This window comes from Malus domestica, chromosome 04, assembly GCF_042453785.1.
Source record: "Malus domestica chromosome 04, GDT2T_hap1".
Taxonomy (NCBI): domain Eukaryota; kingdom Viridiplantae; phylum Streptophyta; class Magnoliopsida; order Rosales; family Rosaceae; genus Malus; species Malus domestica.
In genome coordinates this window covers 19,879,060-19,902,450 of record NC_091664.1, presented here as the reverse complement: position 1 = coordinate 19,902,450, position 23,391 = coordinate 19,879,060, and the positions used below count along the sequence as shown (strand labels likewise).

At 39.6% G+C, this 23,391-nt stretch overlaps 1 non-coding gene across 1 annotated transcript; it reads right to left on the bottom strand.

Annotated features, from left to right (window-relative positions):
* Nucleotides 1-22,681: 22,681 nt before the first annotated feature.
* On the bottom strand, nt 22,682-22,755 carry TRNAR-UCG (transfer RNA arginine (anticodon UCG)). Its single transcript has one exon. It is a non-coding gene; the product is annotated as a tRNA-Arg (tRNA).
* Between the last annotated feature and the right edge of the window lie 636 nt (nt 22,756-23,391).

Genomic DNA, 23,391 nt, shown 5'->3' with positions numbered 1-23,391 from the left:
TTATCGTGACTGCCGAGACTTCCTAAAGCAACGTCGAGAGAATCCCCTCCACATATGCTCGAATATCAATGACCCAAGGGTTTCTGAAAGACTCGGTCCCCTCCCACAACCCAGGCTAGCTGCCAATCTAGGGAAGGAACGACATGTCCTAGAGGAACGTAAAGGTACAGGGGACTTTGAGGTATTCCGACAGACTCGCCCTAGAAGTCAGTATGGCAAGTCCAAGGAAAAATCACACGCCCTTGCTCAAACTTTCCTACTTCCAAGAGGCGATGGAGACTTACGAAAGAAAATCCCAGTGGTACATGACTCCACTCAAGATCTCCTTGTCCTACAGCTCCCTGAGGAAGTAAACAAGTTGAAGGCCGAACGTCAGGCTGAGATACTTGACTGGAACCAACCCAGGCCTGGCTCTCTCACAAAGAGGATCCTCGACACCCCCCTTCAAGCGAAGATAAAACAAAAGCTTGGTTTACAACTCTATACTGGAAGGGAGGACCCAATTGAACACCTTAACCTCTTTAAGTCCACCATGGCATATCGGATGCACACCAACGAAGAGCGATGTCTTCTCTTCCCCTCTACCCTCTCTAGCGGAGCTCTAAACTAGTATTGCCATCTTTCACCTGAGACAGTAGACTCATTTGAGGAACTGAGGAAACTGTTTGTCTCTCAACACATCTTCCAGACCGATCGCTTGTATTCTACAGATGACTTGTACACTATTTGCCAGAAGTCGGACGAGTCACTACGAGAGTATGCTGGTCGTTTTAGCCATGAGTATTCTCGCTGCACTGAGGCAGATGACAAGACCGTCCTCAAGGCCTTCACGGCAGACCTACGTGATTGTTTCTTCAAGTACATGATCAAAGCCAACACTTGGAAGACTTACTTTGAGGTGATGGCACAGGCTTACAACTATGCCTCCGCCGAGGCAAGGACATATCAAGGGAAACCCCTCACAACCACCCCTTATCAGCAAGTAGGGAGTGGAAGCAAGATCCAACCAAATGAGAAGACATCGACCTTCCAAACAACAGCAGTGCCTCCCCCTGCCTTACTTAATACTTTGCCAAGTTAACAGACGTATCAATCTCAAGGCAAAAGGAAAGATTTCCATCCTCACCAATCTCATTTTAGTAAAAGGAGTAAAGGACACTGCCGCGATAACCAAGGGTATTGCCATGATAATCCCCGACCCCGGGCAGTTAACATAGTGGGTCAAACACATGTCAAGACAACCCCTACCCCGAGGTATGAGGCATACACACCTTTGAACGCCACATGCGTGGCCATTTACCCCAGCATAGCACACCTGATACCAAAGCCAAATCCAAGGCACTCGGATTACAAGCCCACGAAGAACATGGGCACGTTTTGCTGCTACCACGAGCATAACGGCCATGGCGGCAAGAAGTGTATCACCCTTCATGATCATATTGAAGCTTTGGCACGTGAAGGAAAAATTAATCAATTCCTCCTTCACCCTCTAAAGGGTAACCATAACCAACGCCAGGTGAATGTGATATATTCCATAAGTGGTGGCATACCCATATCTAAATCTTCCAACAGGGCCATGTAAAATAGCGAACGTGCTTTAAGGTCTGGCCATCAAGTGTTTCACGTGGAAGACATCAGGCGAGGTAAGCATCAAAAGCCTAACTGGGATCCAATATGTTTCTACCCTAAAGAAGAAAGAGGTATCATCTACCCTCATAACGACGCACTCATCGTGGAAGCTCACATAGCCAACTTTGAAGTACGACGAATCCTGGTAGACACGGGGCTTTGGTCAATATCATGTTTGCTGAAGCTTTCAGGGCACTTAATGTAGCTGAACACTTGCTCGATTGCTCGATTTCCCCTCTAATAAGCTTCTCCGGTGATATCGTGCAACCTTTGGGGAGCATACATTTACCTTTCACCATTGGTACAGGCCCTTACACAACTACCATTACCACTAACTTCCTGGTGGTTGATTGCCCAACGGCATACAATGTCATCTTTAGACGCACAGGCATCAATGATCTCAAGGCTATGGTATCCACACATATGTTGTTGATGAAATTTCCAATCCCCTATGGCAATGGTTACATCAGAGGAGATCAACTTAGTGCACGATCATGTTACAATACTTCGGTCAAGCAACAACACATGTATGTGCCCAAGGAAACCCTTTCTATACATGACCAAGTCATAAAGATCAGCCCAGACGAAGCTAACTTGGATCTTCACGGTGGCAACAGTTAACCCGATGATCCTCGAGATGACTCTTTCACCCAGCAAGCACAACCCGCTGAAGAGTTAGAGAAGATCTCTATCTCAAAAGATTATCCGGATCGTGTGGTGAAGATTGGCACCACCTTGTCACCACACATTCGGTTGGCATTGATATCTTTTTTGCAAGAGAACACTGAGGTCTTCGCCCGGTCATACGAGGACATGCCAGGCATCTCTCCCAATATTATCTGTCATCACTTAAATATTGACCCCAAAACCAAGCCAGTGAGACAAAAGCGAAAATCTTATGACGTTGAACGGTACAAGGCAATGAAGGCAGAAGTTGAAAAACTCAAAGGCATAGGCTTCGTCCGCGAAGTTAATTATCCAACGTGGGTAGCAAATGTTGTCCTTGTTAAGAAGAATCTGACCAAGGAAAGTCTCATGCTCCAAAAGGTCTTGTGGAGAATGTGTGTCGATTACACTGACCTAAACAAAAGATGCCCGAAGGATAGTTTTCCTCTTCCTTTCATAGACAGACTTATAGACTCTACGGCAGGGTATGAACTTCTGAGCTTCATGGATGCTTACTCAGGATACAACCAAATCCTCATGAACCCTCCGGACCAAGAACACACAGCCTTCACTACTGATAGATGACTATATTGTTATAAAGTCATGCCTTTCGGCCTAAAGAATGTAAGAGCGACTTATCAGAGACTGGTCAATTCAATGTTCGCCGAACAGATTGGGAAGATGATGGAAGTTTATGTTGATGATATGCTAGTCAAGAGCAAACATACTGACCAACACATCACCAACCTATCTGAAACTTTCACCATTCTGAAGAGGTATCGAATGAGGTTGAATCCCAACAAATATGCCTTCAGCGTAGGCTCTGGCAAATTCTTAGGTTTCATGATAAGCCAACGAGGCATTGAGGCTAATCTCGAGAAGATCAAAGCAATCCTCGACATGAAGGAACCGATAACTTCAAAAGACATCCAGAGCCTTACTGGCAAGGTGGCAGCCTTAACTAGGTTTATCTCTAAGGCCATAGACAGATGTGCTCCTTTCTTCAAAGCACTTAAGGGAAGTAAGAAGTACATTACATGGACTGATGAATGTGTTGAGGCATTCAAGAACCTCAAAGACTACATGAGTAAAGCCCATTTGCTCTCCAAACCTGAGGTTGGTGACACTCTCATTATATATCTGTCGGTATCGGCTTCAGCAGTAAGTTTTGTTCTCATTCGAAATGATGGTAATGTTGAACGGCCTGTCTACTACGCTAGCAATGCCTTACAAGATGCGGAGACACGATACTCCAACATTGAGAAATTGGCTCTAACATTGGTCATGTCTGCTCGAAATCTTCGCCCTTACTTCCAAGCACACTCCATCATCGTGCTTACCAATCATTCTCTTCGACAGATACTCCAAAGTCTTGACACTTCTAGGTGAATGATCAAATGGGCGATAGCATTGGGTGAGTTTAACATCTCTTACCAACCAAAGCCAGCTGAGAAGGGCCAAGCAGTGGCAGACTTCATCACCGACTTCACATATCATGTTGACATTGTTTCTACTCTTAAAGAAGTGGTTTCATTACCCTCGGAAGCTTAGAAAATAGAACCAACAGCCTCAGCATGGAGTCTATATGTTGATGGCTCGTCCAACCAACAAGGTTGTGAAGCAAGAATAGTCCTTATGACCCTTGACAAAGTGGCAATGGAGTACGCTATTCGTTTCAAATTCAAGGCATCGAACAATAAGGCCGAATATGAAGCCCTCCTAGCAGGCTTACGTTTGGCCAAACACCTTGGGGTTAAACGAATTGATATCTTCAATGACTCCTAATTGGTGGTTAACCAGGTCACCAATAACTTTGACGCTAAGGATAGCTCTATAACAGCATATCTGGCACAAACACAATTGTTGCTCAAGCACTTCCACTACCATATCACCCAAATTCCTCAAGCGGCAAACAGTCATACAGATGCTTTGGCTCACCTCGCCTCAATGGTGGAAGACAAGATTGGGAGAAAATTTCAGATCGAATTGTTGGCAGCACCAAGCACCATGGTTGCGGAAGTATGCAACTTACAACAAGAAGATAGTTGGATTACCCCGATTTATAGATTCCTTGCTCATGGCACTCTTCCAAATGACAAAGTCCAAGCTAAGCAGATTCGATACAAGGCTACCCGTTACTTGATCATTAATGACCAACTCTACAAGCGGAGTTTTAAACTACCATACCTGAAATGCCTTACGCCAGCAGAGGCGGAAACTGTCCTTCGGGAAATACATGAAGAAGTCTGCGGAGATCATGTTGGATCTCGATCCCTAGCACACAAGGCTTTTCGCTAAGGATATTACTGGCCAACACTCCATCAAGATGCCATTAGAATATCCCGCTCATATGATAAGTGTCAACGCTACGTAACTATTCCTCACTCCCCTCTCGAGCCGCTCACTCCTATGATCAGCCCTTGGCCCTTCGCCCAATAGGGACTTGATTTGATCGGCCCAATGCTTGCAGGGAAGGGCAAGGTTCGCTATGTAATCATTACAGTTGACTACGTCACAAAGTGGGCCGAAGTAGAACCTTTGGCAACCATTACTGAGGCAAAAATAAAAGACTTCGTATGGAAGAACATCCTTTGCAGATTCGGTATTCCCAATGCGATAGTCACTGACAACGGGCGACAGTTCAACAACAATAAGTTTAGGATGTTCTGCTCTAAGTTAAACATCAACTTATGTTTTGCTTCCCCAGCTCATCCCCAATCTAATGGACAAGTTGAAGCCATCAATAAAACAATCAAGCGAACTTTGAAAACCTACTTGGACAAGGTTAAAGGTTGTTGGCCAGCATTTGTACCCCAAGTTCTTTGGTCATACCGTACTTCGTATCGGACATCAACAAGAGAAACCCCATTCTCACTTGCCTTCGATACAGAGACAGTTGTCCCAGTTGAGCTTGAGCAAGCAACGTTCCGAGTCCAGAACTATGTGCAAAGCGAAAATGACAAACAACTTACCCTCAACTTAGATCTAGTCGAGGAACACAGAAACCAGGCTCACTTGAGGAATGTCGCCTACAAGCAACGCATCTCCAAGTACTATGACTCAAGGGTCAAACCTCGTTCTTTCAAAGTGGAGGACTGGGTATTGAAGAAAAGATTACTCTACGACAGAGTCCCGAGTAAAGTAACACTTAGTCTAAACTGGGATGGACCGTTTGAAGTTGTTGGCATCAGTTGCCCTGGCTCCTACAAGCTTAGAAGCTCCGATGGCAAGACCCTTGGCAATCCATGGAACGCTGATCACTTGAAGTACTATTACAAGTAAACTCACATTGTACAAGTGTTAAGCTTCAGCCGTTCGGCATCCTATGTAACGAAGACTATTTGGCATGAATTCAATAAAGAGGTGATTTAGACAACTTGATCTTAATCCTCTTACATTCCTAACAATGAAACACTCGGTTTCAAAGCTTCAACATGAATGCTTCCAACATGAAACAAAGCCTAAGTATATGTCAACAAGACTATACAAATAAACGAACAGCTTCACAGTATATTTGTTCAATCATACATTCCAACATATTCATACATAAGCCAACTGTGCTTTGAAAGGGTTCAACATATTTTGTGTCATTCGACACTTGCTACAATGTGCCTAGACACCTTGCCTTTATTCTCACCAACCAGGTGATGAAATGTGAAGAAGGAACTAATCTTCATGCCACCAACCAGGTGATGAAATGTACAACTCGTACTCTAATATCATTTGGCAACTTGCCACTCATGCCACCAACCAGGTGAAGAATGAACTCATCTTCGTGCTACCAACCAGGTGATGAAATGTACAACCTGTACTCTCCTTTATGCCACCAACCAGGTGATGAAATGTGAAGAAGGAACTAATCTTCATGCCACCAACCAGGTGATAAAATGTACAACCCGTACTCTAATATCATTTGGCAACTTGCCACTCATGCCACCAACCAGGTGAAGAATGAACTCATCTTCGTGCTACCAACCAGGTGATGAAATGTACAACCTGTACTCTCCTTTATGCCACCAACCAGGTGATGAAATGTACAACTCGTACTCTAATATCATTTGACAACTTACCATTCATGCCACCAACCAGGGGAAGAAGGAACTCACATTCGTACCACCAACCAATTGATGAAAGCAACTCATCATTCATTCCACCTACCAGAAGACAAGTGGTACAACTTGTACATGTGAACTCCTAGCATTCACAAATAATCAAAAACCCCTAAGCTTGACAACTCAACTAGGGGAGCACTTATGCCCAACAAGAGTTATAGTCACCAACAAAGTCTTATTGCAAGCCAACAGCAACTTCAGTGCATGGCATACGAAGATCAAGCTATTCAGCTCTCTTGCATCTGCTTCAAACATTTCCCCTCTGTAACAATGCAAACACTACAACTCGTAGAAAGCTTCACACACTCTTGATCAAGACATTGTGAAGCAAAACCAATTTATGGTGCCAACAAGAGCTTCATCAATTGAGGGCAACCATAATTCTCAAAAGCTTCACACACTCTTGATCAAGACAGTGTGAAGCAAAACCAATTTCTGGTGCCAACAAGAGCTTCATCAAAGGAGTTCAACCACAATTCTCAAAAGCTTCACACACTCTTGATCAAGACAGTGTGAAGCAAAACCAATTTATGGTGCCAACAAAAGCTTCATCAATGGAGGGCAACTACAATTCTCAGACCTTCGAAGCAAATTCAATTTATATGGTTCATCCAAACCTTCGACTACTACAAGGTGTGGCTTGCATCACAATCTCTTGCTCAACAGTGTGGAAGTAAAATTTGTATAAGTTGTCTCTCCCACATTTTCAAATTTCTAGTTTCCAAAAAAAAAAAAAAAAAAGGAAATTCAACAAAGCTTCATCAATGGAGGACAACTACAAATTCTCAAAAGCTTCACACTATCTTGATCAAGATAGTGTGAAGCAAAATCAATTCATGGTACCCAACAAAAGATTCACCAACAAAAGCTTCAACTCCAAAGCTTCACCTACAAAGCTTCAACTCCAAAGCTTCACCAACAAAAGCTTCATCAATGGAGGACAACAAAAAATTCTCAAAAGCTTCACACTATCTTGATCAAGATAGTGTGAAGCAAAATCAATTCATGGTACCCAACAAAAGATTCACCAACAAAAGCTTCAACTCCAAAGCTTCACCTACAAAGCTTCAACTCCAAAGCTTCACCAACAAAAGCTTTATCAATGGAGGACAACTATAAATTCTCAAAAGCTTAACATTATCTTGATTAAGATAGTGTGAAGCAAAATCAATTCATGGTACCCAACAAAAGCTTGACCTGCAAAAGCTTGACCTGCAAAAGCTTAACCCACAAAAGCTTCACCTACAAAAGCTTGACCCACAAAAGTTTGACCCATAAAAGCTTCACCTACAAAAGCTTCACACTATCTTGATCAAGATAGTGTGAAGCAAAATCAATTCATGGTGCCCAACAAAGCTTGACCCACAAAAGCTTCACCTACAAAACTTCAACACAAAAGCTTCACCTACAAAAGCTTCACACTATCTTGATCAAGATAGTGTGAAGCAAATTCAATTCATGGTGCCCAACAAAGCTTCAACCTCAAAGCTTCACTTACAAAGCTTCAACACCAAAGCTTCACCTACAAAGCTTCACCTACAAAACTTTAAAATATATATAAAATATTTTTTTTTCGGAAATTCGAAAATTCAAAAATTCGGAAATTCAAAAATTCGGAAAAAAATAAAATAAAATAAAATTGCCTAGGCCTCCTCTTTTTTGGGCCTAACAACTTTCATAACAAATATATATGAAGAATGAGTTTTGGGCTACCACTTAGAAAGGAAATGCCATATTCGTCAACTCTCTTGACCGGAGACTTGAGAGACTCCTACCATATGCTACTACACCTTGATACTCGGAAGTCTCATGACCACTCAGTGACTTATATTTTTTAAGTCTCTAAACGAGAAGTTTTCCTCACTCGGGAAATTAAGGGAGCACTACCTCAACCTACATGCTTCACTCACAAAGCTTCAACATACAAGCTTCAACAAAAGGAAAAATTCAAAGAACTTAGTGAATAAGGCCTTGGTGTATTTAACACAATACGTTGAAATGAAGTAAAACTTGTTTATTGATATCTCCCATAAGTTACAAATATGTACATATACATGAATCAAAATAAACAAACAAGAGGGAGCCTTCATAAAGGTTGCTCAAGAGAAGTCTCAGCAGTCGGCAGAGCCCCAGATCGAGGAGGCACCAGAGGGTGATTATTCGGAGCCTCAGTACTAGGCAGAACCCCAGAAGGAGGAGGCACCGAAGGTTGATCATTTGGAGCTTCATTACGCGGTACATTCCTAGAAGACGAAGGTAATAAATGCTTTTGGAACAAACCCATAAACCTCTGATGATCAAGTAAAATCTGACCATCAGATTCCTGCAGCTGGTCGAGCTTCTTCTTCATGTTTGTAGCATAGTCATGTGCGAGCCTGTGCAACTGTTTATTCTCATGCTTGAGCCCTCTGATCTCTTGTTTGAGACTTATCACTTCAGCCGCCAATGATTCAACTTGGCGGGTTCGAGCAAATAGGCGTTGGGCCATATTAGACACAGAACCTGCACACTGAACATTGAGAGCTAGAGAATCCTTAACAGTCAACTCATCAGACCGTTTGGAAAGTAGTCTGTTATCTTTGGGAGTGAAAAGGTTCCTAGCCACCACCGCAGCGGTCATATCATTCTTCATCACAGAGTTCCCAACGGTAAGAGGACCAGTAGGGGATAAGAAGGATGGGCGACATATGTTGTCTTGAGAAGGCATGGCTGCCTCTTTACCAAAGTTCAAGTCAAAACAACGGTTGGATGGGCCAGACATTCTCAGAAATGATGAAGGAGAAATGAGGTGCAATAAATCTCTGAAGTAAAGGGAAAATTTCTACAAGCAATAACTCTCTGAATGTACTCCTTGCACACAGTTGGTGCCCTTATAAAAGAAAGGGCAACAGGGCCGTTGATTCAAAAATTGAAGTGGCACCACTTTCCGGATTCCAAAAAGGCACCACTCTCCGGATTTCGAAGAGGCACCACTTTCCACACGCAACATCAGCTCCTCGGGTACCACAAATAACTTTGCCAAAGATCTCTGACAAAGTTTAGACACATAAATTTTGAAGGTCCAGCTACCCTACTATTGCCCACAAGGGTAAAGGAACAACACCACTGCTTGATAACTAAAAAATCCCAATGTGTGTCAACTTCCGTGCTCCGTGGCAAGGCAGACTGGCAAAAATGCCCAACCTTTACTCACATTCAAGAAAACACTCCCAACAAGATTGCTTGCTCAAAAATCGAAGAGGAACCACTCTCCAAATCTCGAGATCCAAACTCCCAACAGGATTACTTTCTCAAAAATCGAAGAAACAGTACTCTCCGAATCTCAAGAGTCAGACTCCCAATAAGATTGCTTTCTCAAAAATCGAAGAGGCACCATTCTCTGAATCTCGAGAGCCAGATCCCCGACAGGATTGCTTGTTTGAAAACTGAAGAGGCACCGCTCTCCGAACTTCGAGAACCAGATTTCCTTGGATAAAGCTTGTCTGCAATCTTCACACGTAACATTAGCTTTCCAGATACCACATACCACTTTTTCAAAGCGCTCTGACAAAGTTAAAACATGTGAAGCTTGCAGCTCCTACTACATTGCTATGACCAAGAAGGGTAAAGGAATAGCATTATTACTTGCTCAAAAATCGAAGAGGCACCGCCCTCCAAATCTCGATAGCCAAACTCCCAACAGGATTACTTTCTCAAAAATCGAAGAGGCACCGCTCTCCGAATCTCAAGAGCCAGACTCCCAACAGGATTGCTTTCTCAAAAATCGAAGATGCATCGTTCTTCGAATCTCAAGAGCCATATCCCCGACATGATTGCTTGTTCGAAAATCGAAGAGGCATCGCTCTCCGAACTTCGAGAGCCAGATTTCCTTGGATAAAGCTTGTCTGCAATCTTCACACGCAACATCAGCTTTCCAGATACCACATACCACTTTTTCAAAGCGCTCTGACAAAGTTAAAACACGTGAAGCTTGCAGCTCCCACTACATTGCTACGACCAAGAAGGGTAAAGGAATAGCATTACTACTTGTTGTTAGGGAGACTTCTATATATGTCGACCTCCATCCTCCATGGACAGGCAGACTTGCAAAAATGCTCAACCCTTCCTCATATCTGAGAGGGCACTCCTAACAAAGCTTTTCGAAATACTCAGCTTTCTTCCCCCCCCAATAATACCTATGCAAACCAGCCACACCAGAGCAAGAGTATCTCATATCATCAGGGTTAAAAGCAAGAGTATCCCATATCATGTTTTTTCCCTGTCTTTTCATTTGCCATTGTTCTTACCTGCAAGACAAGGAGAAAAAGAGCAATCAGTCAACACTTGGAATCAAGCTTTCAGTCAGAAACTGACTGCCTAAAACCCCTTGCCTGATTACTTACTTGGTATTGCTCTCGAGTACTTATTTTCAACATTTTATGCTTCCAAAGACAATACCACATCTGCCTGAGGAACAGATAGGGCAAGTGAGAAGGATACAAGGAAGCATGTGGAGATAAGCGTAACATAACACGTGCCGATACATCCACTACTTTGTCAAAAGTAAAAGTATCACATATCATCAGGGTCGAAAGTACTTTAGATTTGATGGACTTATTTTGACCCTCAAATTCTTGAGTCGGCCTTATACTCTGGAGGAAAGCAGAAAACCCTCCAGCCAAGTTCAAGAATAAGCTTGTGGAAAGTTACTTCTTCAAAAGCAAAAGTATCTCATATCATCTCTTCTCCATGTGCTTCTCCTTATCCTTGTTGCTGTTTACGACACAAGGAGAAAAAGAACAATCAACCAGAAGCCGAAGTCGAACATCCGATCCAGGTTGCTTGCTTGGAAGTCTGATTGTTTACCTTGTCTGTTACCTCTTTCGGCAAATCTCCTAGCTCGGCGACTTGGGGGACTCCTACTATAGGGTTTTGTATCGCACTTGACCAAGCCTGAAACTACAAGTAAGCTTCAAGTGAAATTGATACATTACCTTGTGCATCTTCATCGATTAAAGATATCACCCTTGGATGGAGGAAAAATATTTCCAGATAAGATGCCACAGCTACGTATGAGACAGATAAGGCAAGTGAAAATGATACCACACTTCGGTACTTAGAAGTTTCGTGATTACTCAATGGCTTGGATCTTGCAAGTCCCTAACCGAGGAGCTTCCCTCACTCGGGAACTTAGGGGAGCACTGTTTGTACCATACTTGACCAATCCCGAAACTACTGAGCATCGGTCAACGTTATACCGTCAAGGACCCAGAAGAGTTTCCCTCCAACCAGGAGGCCAATTACAGCGCGACACGTGTCGACATCAGAATCCAATCATAGCGCGACATGTGTCAACATCAGAAGCCAATCACAACACGACACGTGTCAATGTCAGAATGAAACTAGAAACTTTCTTCTATAAATAGAGATCATTCTCTCACAATATTTCCTAATGTCATTTGTACTAAATCATTCACTTATACTCATTAAAGGAGAGCTTGAACTTCTGTACTTGTGTAAATCCTTCACAATTAATGAGAACTCCTTTACTCCGTAGACGTAGCCAATCTGGGTGAACCACATACATCTTGTGTTTGCTTCCCTGTCTCTATCCATTTACATACTTATCCACACTAATGACTGGAGCAATCTAGCGAATGTCACAAACTTAACACTTTCTGTTGTACCAAAGTCCTCACTGATTTTGTGCATCAACACAATAAATAAGAAATTACAACCTAAAGTGACTAGAAAATCATGGGCTTCGATTAAAAATAAATTCCCTAGTCCCTCGTGAATGGAAAATCATCACCTAACCAATTTGTGGTGCTAGGACCATCATCATTTGTGGTGCTAGGACCATCACCATTTGTGGTGCTAGGACCATCTCCTCTTACTCTCGCTTCTCTTGCACGCCTCCTACGCACCACGTCCCCTTTCTCCGAATTCCAAAAATATTTAGAATTTGGAGACGTTGCCTCTACAAGCTTATTCATAATGTCACGATCTTGTTGAACCCTTCTTTCTTCTTTAAGCTATTCCCTTTCTTGCCTAAGTAGCTCTCTTTCTCTCTCATTAGCTTGAAGCAGCTGCAGCTTTTGCCTCATCTCTAGCCTTATCAACCTCAAATTTAGCCATTTCTTGCGCCAAAGTCAATTCACCTTGGCGAGCAAGTTCTTCCATATATTTTGCATAATCATTCTTGGAAACACTCTATTTTCTCTTTGAAGCTTTCTTACCTTGAGGCCTAATTGAATAACGAGTCAACCTCGACCCTTGTTCAGGGGTCGCTTCCGGCACTTGTTCTGTGTCGATTTCATGAACATGCGAGTCATGATCAAGCGTAGAGTGTAGATGAGTGTTGTTCATGACAACTTCTGGACCAACATGCACAACTCTAAATTTAGGACAATCTTTGACAATATTCCAACATTCCCATCGGGTGAATGATTTGTTTTTGTTTTTTGTTTTGGCATTATACCAAGCTTGTGCTTGAAGTGTTTACACAATGTTTGACAAGAAATAATTATAATCAAAGTAGCTAATGTAAATTTGGGTATAGTACAAAAAAATAAATAATATATTGTTACCTGATCCGTTAAATCTTCCCCACTTCGAAGATGACAACTAGCTTGTGCCAAGGTGCCTCTCCAAAGACTAAACGATTGGCTGAGTATTCTCCAACAACTGGACATTGATTCTTTGGTTCTTTTCCCACCAATTTTCTCAAGAAAAAGGGTATGAATAAGACTCCACATTTAGAAGATAATGAGAAGGTATTTATAAAAAAGTAAAATCAATTTTTATTTTTTAATTTTAAAAAAAAAAATTGATTTTTTATTAATTTTTAACATTTTTTATTAACTTAATTAATTTCTACCGTTGGATTAAAAAATATTTGAAATCCAACCCTCCAGATTGTGCCACGTGGCATAATGGTAACATATCTGATTTTTTTTTTAATTTTTAAAGGCGAATAATGTGGACCGTTGATCTCAAATCCAACTGCTGATATTATGCCACATCATCTAGCCATTTGCAAAAAGTTTGAAATTTTATTTTTTACCGTTGGAAATCCAACGGTCCAGATAAAGTATCTGTTGAAATCCAACAGATGAGAAGGTGCCACGTGCCCCATCGACTAAAAAGTTGTCGATGACGCACCCCCACGCGCATGTGTACGACACACGTCTGACGCAATTTTTTTTTAAACATGGCTGAGGTCATCCTAACGTCAACCATGCATCATTTGGCCTCAGACTCTAGGGCCACTAATTCGAGTCGAGTCTCTCACTCGGGGACCCCTCAACCCAATCGCCCGCATGGGTTGGAGTAAGGAGCTGGGGATATTGGGTAGGAAATCTCGCCAGTCCATTGGGCTAGAACTCCCCGTGGAGTTGCTCTAATTGCTTAGCTATGTTTTGAAAAATGAGCAGTGAAGTAATACACTTATTATCTATAGCATTATTTATATTATTTATTAGAGAGATGATACAAATATATAGTAAGAATAGTATTTTTGTATAACAAATATTATTTTGTTCAAGTATAGGCACGACTATAACATCACGTGAGTGTAAATTGTAAGAGGAGCTGTTGATTTCTCCCCTGAACTTTTACTTAATTTTCGATTTCCCCCTTAAACTTTTCAGTTGGAAAATTAAGGACTTAAACTAATTTGTTTGGCCAATTTCCCTGCTGGAAGCATGTGCACAACATGTGAGGATACTTCGGTCACTTTTTTCTTTACAATAATTAAAAACCCTAGATTTCTAGAATGTCAACCTATGCAAATTTGTGCGATTCCATCATTCTATAGTTTTTGTGTCTGAATGTCTAGCGAAGTGACACTTTTGTCCTCAAATGAGAGTCACGTAGTGTGCATGTGATAAGAGTTAACGTTAATTTAAATGGAATATGAAAAACTAACGGTAAGGGGAAATTGGTCAAAAAAAATTAGTTTAAGTCCTTTCCAATTAAAAAGTTTAGAGGAAAAATCGAAAATTAAGTGAAAGTTCAAAGAGGAGATCGACAGTTATTCTAAATTGTAACACTGTGTGAGTTAGTATTACTATGTTACCATAAATTAGTGAATTAATTATTATATTTTGATTTGACCAAAAAAATTTATTATATTTTGAAAATATTATTGTGTGGATACAAGAGTGATGCAAATTATATAACGTAAGTAACTATATGGTTTTATTAATTTATTCAAATTATAATACAATGACACACAAATTATTAAACATGTTGTAATAATATTGTTACGACCCATTCCAATAATTATTCTTAGGGTTTTTATCACAAATAGTCCCTGACATTGATCAAACACATCATTTTGGTCCCTGACATTGAAAATCAATAGAAATGGTCCCTGACATTGATCAAATACATCACAAATGGTCCTTCCGTTAAAAACGTTTTGGGCAATTTTCAAAGCTTCGTAACTCAATCGTTTCTTAACCAAATTCGACCCATGATATATCAAAATGAAGATAGGAACGTGTAGAACAAGATTATTCCTATTTGGAAGCCCAATGGTTGCTGGAGATGGCCGGAAAATAGCCTCAAATGTGACTGGTCAGCAAAAAAACTGGAAAACTCGCCTGAAATGGGGTAAACTTTAAACATTCATAACTTCTTCAATAATCAACGAAATCGAGTGATTCAAAAACGAAAATCATACTTCTAGACGAGACTAAGAGAATGGTATCTTTCGTGATAACTAACTCATCGTAGTTTGACCGGAAAACGACTCGAAATTGGCTAACTCGAAAATGGTTATCCAAGTTCGAGCCATTTTCCGGTCAAACCACAGTAAATTAGCAGTCAATAAAGGTACCATTCTCTTTGTCTCGTTGAGAAGTATGATTTTTATTTTTGAATCATTCAATTTCGTTGAGTATTGAAGAAATTATGAATGTTTAAAGTTTACCCCATTTCAGGCGAGTTTTTCAGTTTTTTCACAGACCAGTCACATTTGAGGCTATTTTCCGGCCATCTCCGGCAGCCATTGGGCTTCCAAATAGGTATAATCTTGTTCTACACTTTCCTATCTTCATTTTGATATATCATGGGTCGAATTTGGTTAAGAAACGATTGAGTTACAAAGCTTTGAAAATTGCCCAAAAAGTTTTTAACGGAAGGACCATATGTGATGTGTTTGATCAATGTCAGGGACCATTTCTATTAATTTTCAATGTCAGGGACCAAAATAATGTGTTTGATCAATGTCAGGGACCATTTGTGATAAAAACCCTTATTCTTATGGGCCTAAAATGACCAAAAATCCTCTAGAAGAGAAAGTGTTGACTACTGCGTCATAACATGTATGGTGAATTATTTTAACATATTCGTGTGGTATTCGTCGTCACGAACGTGCAAACGCAAGCTGAATGGATTTTTAGAGTTCGAATGAGGAAGTTAATTTTTAAGTTAGTTAAAGTTTGAGCAATTCGCCAATAAAATTACGTAGACCTTTTGGAGTCACTTTTGGAATAGTTGGATAGAGTTTGATTTCATAAACGCTTATGTGCAACCATTTGCAAAATAAAGTTGTAACGAAGGAGAAACAAGTGAGCAAAAGAAGAACGAATTGGTCTTTTGGACCTTCAATATATATAGCAATCCTGGTAAGTTGGAGCAGCCTTTCCAATTTTGGAATGCCAACTCGAATAGCTGACCCAAATTCCCCCATTGACCCTCGAACTTACCCCAGTTCGCTCGACCATTTTCAAGCACGTTTTCCGGTCGATTTCGAACGAAAATTGTCACCACCACGACTATTAGAATTCTTTCATTCCGACGAACAAAGCCTACTTAAGAACCACCTCGTTGAACCACCATACGTGGCGGTGCTGGTCACGAAGTTCGATGGGTACCCATGGTTTTACCTTTTTTCTACTAATCCAAAAAAGCAGTGACTTATGCCACCACCTGGGCTTTGTAGCCCATCACTCAAAAAGTAAAACTTGACCAGTTTCACTTTCATTGGACCTTCGAAGGCAGCACGGTGAGCTTCAGAAGTTTTGGACACCCGCCACCTTTACCAGCGAAATTGACTATCTTCCATCTATTATTGGACTTCCTTATATGTATGAAAGTTGTTTATTTCAGATCTACCTTCCTGCAAAATTTGGTAGAAAGTGGAGTTAGTCGAAAAGCTGAGTTTCCTTTCGCTAGAAACCGCCACGTGCGGCATCATGTGATCAATGACCCGACCTTGTAAGTTTGATGCTCTGAATTCGTTTTTGATATTCTTTTCATGTAATTCCATTGTTTAAGCCTAGTTTCGTAAACAGCCGCCATTTGACCTTTAAGGTAGGAAAAGACCGGCCGTTGGATCAATAAAAAAATGTAGTATGTTATTGTGTAAGTAATATAAAACTTGTGGATCAGCAATCTGATGTGCAAATCTTTGGGATTGGAATAGTTACGAGTGTTCACTTTAACGGGAATCACCCTAACCGAGGTTTGAGGCTTGGCCAACATGTTCTAAATTTTGAATATTGAATTTAGCATTACTAGAGACCCGATAAAACCTAGCGGGCCTAACTCAGTCAATGTGCCACCTTGGGTGAGGTGTAGCTTGATTTGCTTACAAAAGGCACCATACCTTGATTTTGTAGATTAAATGATTATATAATATGAATGCCCTATTGAACTTGGCGCTATATACTAGTATGTGTTAGAGATGAATGTAGTGATAATGTGTGATTTTTAGTATGTTAGACGAGTCAGGGACTCTATTAAAAGTTCAATAAAACTAGTATATAAGAGCATTCCACGTACCATGCTTCGTATAACAAGATACTTGGTTGATATGAAGAATCGACATGTAATGCTTATAAATGTGATGTTTTGGTCTATGATGCATGATGTGTAATAATTAGCATGCACCATATAGCAATGTGGTATATGAATGGCCTTGCCTGATCAATAAGCATTGGGGGACTATATGCATTCTAGGGTTTGGGTTTCATTGAGTTGGTCTTGCACCTTACATTATTAGGTTTTCCTGAAATTGGTCTGGAATCTTGGTTATTAGATTGATTCGTCGAGCAATTTTGGAACTCTATACTTTCATGCTAGATAATTTCAGAAGAATTTTAAAAGCCATTCCAAATACAAGATTTGAGTTTAATACGTAGGCAGTCTAACTCGAAAGTTAGATGTAGCCATAAGATTAAATATAATTTCAGTTGCGTTTACAGGAAAACGGACTTTACGAGTTAATATCAGATCGTATTATGTGTGATTATATTTTTGGCTTACATGTGTATGATTTGTATTCAGTTTTTCCATACTACGACATGACATCTAGATTGCACGTGTATGATAGATATATTCAGCTTGTTCATGCTACGAACATGACAGTCAATGTATGTTGTATATTCATACACGTGTAAGCTGGATGTCATGTTCGTAGAATGGACAAGCTAAATATAAATCATACACGTGTAAGCTAGATGTCATGACATGATTATACACGTGTAAGCTGAATATAAATCATACATGTGTAAAGAGATAAAGAAGTCATTGCAATTGCCGAAAATACTAGGCCCACTAAAGGCACAAAAATAGAGGGGAGATTGTTGAGAGTTATCATAAAATGGGTACCTCGATTTAATATTTGTACCTGGTATTTATTGTTTTATATTTTAACCTTGTCCTTATATTGTTATAAAGATATCTTATAATTCATATATAATTGTTATATTATACTAAGTATACATAAGTGAGAATATATATACTTAATAGGGATAGGGAGCAGTGTTCTAAAACGCGGTCTAGGCGGCGCCTAGGTGTTTGGCGACGGTGCTTCGCCGCGATTAACTAGAAATCGTTCACTAAATCGGCAAGGACATTAAGCGGTGTAAGGCGGCTGCCTGGGCGGGCTAGGCGGGCTCGGTGGACGCTGGGCGGTTTGGGCAGCCTGGAAAAGAAACTTCAGTCGTGAGACTCACAACCTTTTTGTCTCCTAGAGTCTCGCCGTCTACCTCTTTGTTTACTAGAAGAGAAGTCGAATATCTATGGTGGCGCAAGTTGGATTTGAGATCCAATTTTGAGATTCTGAAAGGGCAAAGAAGAATATGAGGGAAGAGAGTGAGAGCGAGAAAGAGACTAAAAGAACCAATTTTGAGGTTCTGAAAGGACCGGTTGCGTGAAATCCTATTTTTCATGCAAGTTGAAATCCCTGCTTTTCATGGTTGTAATCATGAAAACCACCCCACTTGCGTGAGCTTCTGAAATCCCTGCTTTTATGCAAGTTGATATTTTTGAAAACCACCCCACTTACAAAGGGTCAGATGGTTTTATCATGCCACTTGTGTGGGTTTTTATATTTTAAAAGTTTGGGGTCTATATCTATATCATATGTATATAAATGTTATATAAATTATTTAGATAATATTTTGTTTTTTCCCTAGGCAAGCATATTATATATGTACATAAAACATTCACATATGTATGTTCTTCTATAAGAAATAACATATTATTCAATAATTATTCACATCTGATATAGTAAGTTTAATTAATTCATATAAAATATAAGAAATTTACCTAAATCCGCTTAGGCCGCCTAGGCGCCCGCCTAGCCGCCTAGGCGTTAGGCGCCATCCCACCGCCTGACAGCACCTAGCGTTTTTTAGAACCTTGATAGGGAGTCTATAAGTATATGTTCTAAGAAATATAATATTTAAATTCTTCTTTGTTTAGTAATAACTTAACTGTTCAATAAAATAATAACTTAACTGTTCAATAAAATACTTCTTGTAAAAATATCAATAACCCGTTGGTTTCACGTACGAAAAAAAAAATTATATATTAATTAATGAATTATGACACAAATTATATATCTATTAATATGTATATGGGAAAGAATAAAAGTAACCAAGAATAAATAAAGTATATTCAGCTTCTCCATACTATGAACATGACATCCAACTTACACGTGTATGATACAAGTCAAATCCTAGATGTAGAAATATAAGAAGGTAGATCCTTTCTCCATCGAAAGAAATTGTATGATATTATTGTGGATACACAACATAAAATAAAGAATTAACACGTGTAAGCTAAATTTAAATCATACACGTGTAATATATATATTCAGCTTGTCCATACTACAGACATGACATCCAACGTACACGTGTATGATTTATATTCAACTTGTCCATTCTACCAACATGACATCTAGCTTACACGTGTATGATATACTATCAGCTTGTAAATATGTCAAGATTACTTAATAATGACATGGTTATACATATATACTTTCAGTTTATCATTATGTCTAGATTACTTTGTAATAATATGATTATATGATTATACAGATATACTATCAGCTTGTCATTATGTTGAGATTACTTTATAATGACATGATTATACAAATATACTCTCAGCTTATGGTTGCGTCAAGATTACTAAGTAATGACATGATTATACAGTCATGCTTTAAGCTTGTTATTACTCCATAATGATATGATTATACAGTTACTCTGTTTGTCATTACTTCAAGATTACACAGTAATGACATGATTATATAGCCATGTTGTCTGCTTGTCATTACTTCGAGACTACTCAGTAATGACATGATTATATTATTATCCAACTTACACTAACTACGGCTAGTGTATGATATTGTATGTTATGTCACCGGAACTAGTATCAATTATAGTGAGCATATTCAACGTTAAGGCATCCGCCCAAAGCTCTAACACATTATTACCAAGCATGTCACGCCTCGATCCCGACATACGTCCAGGATTGACATGTGAAGTCACCAAATACCCGTATCTCAAACATAATTCAATAGAAATCACATTTAATAACCAAGTATACACAATATGGCGCCGCTAGTACGTAAATCGAGAATCTCAACAACACTCAAAGATTAGAAACATACTAGAAGAACTCAGGCTAGTTAACTAAAAAGTCAACCGTCGATCAAGATCGAGGGTAGGGTTCACAACCCTAGAAATCTAAACCGGAAGATCCGCTTATCAGACTTCTGATCCGTAACTTCCCAAAGTCCACATTATGCTTCGAGAACAACATACTAAAACTTCATTATGATCCAACGGTCGGAACTCCACCAATCGCTAAGATTAAGTGGCGATCAACATTTGCTTTTACAAACTTAGAGATCCACTTCGAGAAGATCCGCACATCGGATTCCCGATTCATCAGTTCCTAATGTTCTCAAATATTACATAATATTACAAATTAAAGTTAGGTGTTGATCCAGTGGTCGGATCGTCAACTCATGTAATAGTCAAGTGACAACCAACTAGGCGGTCAATTACGAAACTATGTTAAAACATCAGAATTCCACTAAACGGATGTCAAATATGGAATCGGGGCATCATAACTAGCCTAGGATGGTCCTGTGGGTTCTTTGCCCACGCGCTGCCGTACTCGGCGGCCGGTCGCCCCGACTCGCCGAAAAATTCAACTAATTCCAAAATTTACCAAATTTTACTAGAATGAAGATCTCAATGAGTGGAGCAAGTTTCATACCTATGAATAAATCCAATTTGTCCGGGAAAAGCCTTAAATCGCCATGAATCCGCCGAAAACCCTAGAAATGGGCAGTTTTGATTCGACTTCTCCGGTGCTCCGCTACCTCCGAGGTTGTTTGGGTTTTGTTTCTGGCCTCAAGGAGAGTCTAATGGTGGTGGAGATCAATATGATTGCGTTCGGAAATGGCCGATCACCGACGTGGTCCGTCGTACCTACCAGTGCGATTTTTTGTGATTTCGAGCCTAATTTCTTCGTATTTGGGGTGGAAATGGTAAAGAGAGGGTCATGGAGTACTTCCCAAGTGGTGGCTCGGCCTAAATCGCTGGAATTTTTCCAAAGGAACCAACGAGCTCCATTGTTTCCAATCGTGTTGGGTTGTAAAATAGGTTAATGATGAGGGGGTCTGGGTTGTGTGTTTCCTCCCTCCCTCCTTTCCCTCCTCTTTCTCCCTTCCCATTGGCCCCCTCTCTCTCCCCCCCCCCTTCGTTCTGATTGGCCACCCCTAATCCCTCATTTCTCTTATTTTCTTTCAACTCCAACCACCCATCTTTTTCCTTTCTCCATCACAGCCATCCACATGGCGCTTCCAGATTATGATCAAATGATCATTCACCCCTAACTTTGCTTGTGCATATCTTATTCGTTATAATTCCGTTTCATGAACGGTTTATGCCTACAAGTTCGTGAGATCGAACTCTATTCGAAAATATAAATTGTAACCAATTTCCAAACTTCAAACTTTGTAACTAGTTTAATTAAATCTAAATTCAAATAAATTAATATAAATTCCTAAAAAATAATATAAAATCTCAATAATACAAATACGTAGATTATAACAGTGAAATCCAGGAACGGGATTTCACAAAGCAGGTTATCTACTCAGCTTTATTAGTAAAACTTGTATTTCTGAAAATATGCTTTGAACATTATTACACATGTAATAGAGGATCGGAGACCTATTTGGTGTTTTAATTTGGGCTTATCCCGATTTTTGGGGAAGTTGTGCTGAATTTTTGATAAATTGTAATTGTTGGTAACTGTAGTTAAATTTTCAGGCATATCATCACAACTTTGTCAACTAGTGTGTCAAATATGGTATTATGTTAATTAGTGCATTAAGGGTCTACAACTCTACATTTGTAAAACATTATGTATGAGTATATGATCTTCGGAGGAGCAAGAATTTCGTCACAATGAAAACACACCTCATAATTAGTAGCTAGCTCATAATCCTTAGTCTTCTCCTTTGAATTTGATTAAGTTTGATGCACTATAAAGTTATTTTATCACATCTCAGCGACTCAGAGTCAGAATTGATTACTAAAATAAAGATTAGTTAAAGATAAACATACATATTTGGGTCATTCAAACTCATGATCCATAGTTATGACTTTATCTCTGCTATTGAGAATAAGTATTGTAACAATACGTGACATGTTGTCGAAGAAATTTAAGTGACTAACTTATATTTCTTAGTAATGTGACAAACCAAAGACACACATTTATGATAACTAAAAGGAAATTTGAGATATTAATTGCATGTTAAGTCGTAGATATGATTTGAGAAGAGTGTGAGAGAGATGTCTTTCAATTGTTCGTCCTAGAATATGATGTAAAGATTAGCTAGAGTTGCACCAAACTGCTCCCAAATCATAAACCGGGCCAACTTCGGGCCTACCTGGTAATGGACAAGATATATATCCTCATGGACGGCCCAATATAGATCCCGAAAGGATGAATAAAATGTTGAAATAAAAATGCAAACATTGCGACCACAGTGGGAGTCGAACCCACGACCTTTTGATCCGAAGTCAAACGCGCTAATCCACTGCGCTATGCGGTCAACTTGTTAATTTATTGCCCTTGTGTTTTAATAGACACAGAAATCTCTTGAATGAGTTTTGCTTATTTGGGTATGTATTGGTTTTCGTTTCTTGTATTAACATTTATATAGGGTACAAGAAATTATAAGTTTATCAGTAGTTCTTCTAAATGATTGAGATCGGTGTAGTATTTGTTTTAATTCTTGTGAATGACAAATGCGGTATCAATATATTTCTTCACCCCTATAGTAAATGTTATCATTGTATTAAAATTATATATGGATCACGTTCAGTTTCAAATTTGATATATCAAATTTCTTGGCTTTATTAAATGTCAAAATCATGATTGTTTGAAACTCTAGGTTTTGCCCACTTGCCAAGCAATTCAATCGTCCAGTATGTGATGATGAGGAGCCATAAACACTATTTTCATATGATATGACACGACTTTCTGCTTTGAGAAGGAGATCTCATAATTATAAGCTCCCAAAGGCCAACACCCTTAATTACAATATGAATGCATGGTTTTTGTCCAGCTTTAGATGTACAAAATTTCAAACTAAAAAAGTCTGTGCTTTGTTGATATAATTACATCTGGTTATCATATATACATATACATATATTTGTGTATATATCTCTATATAAGTAAGAGAAGT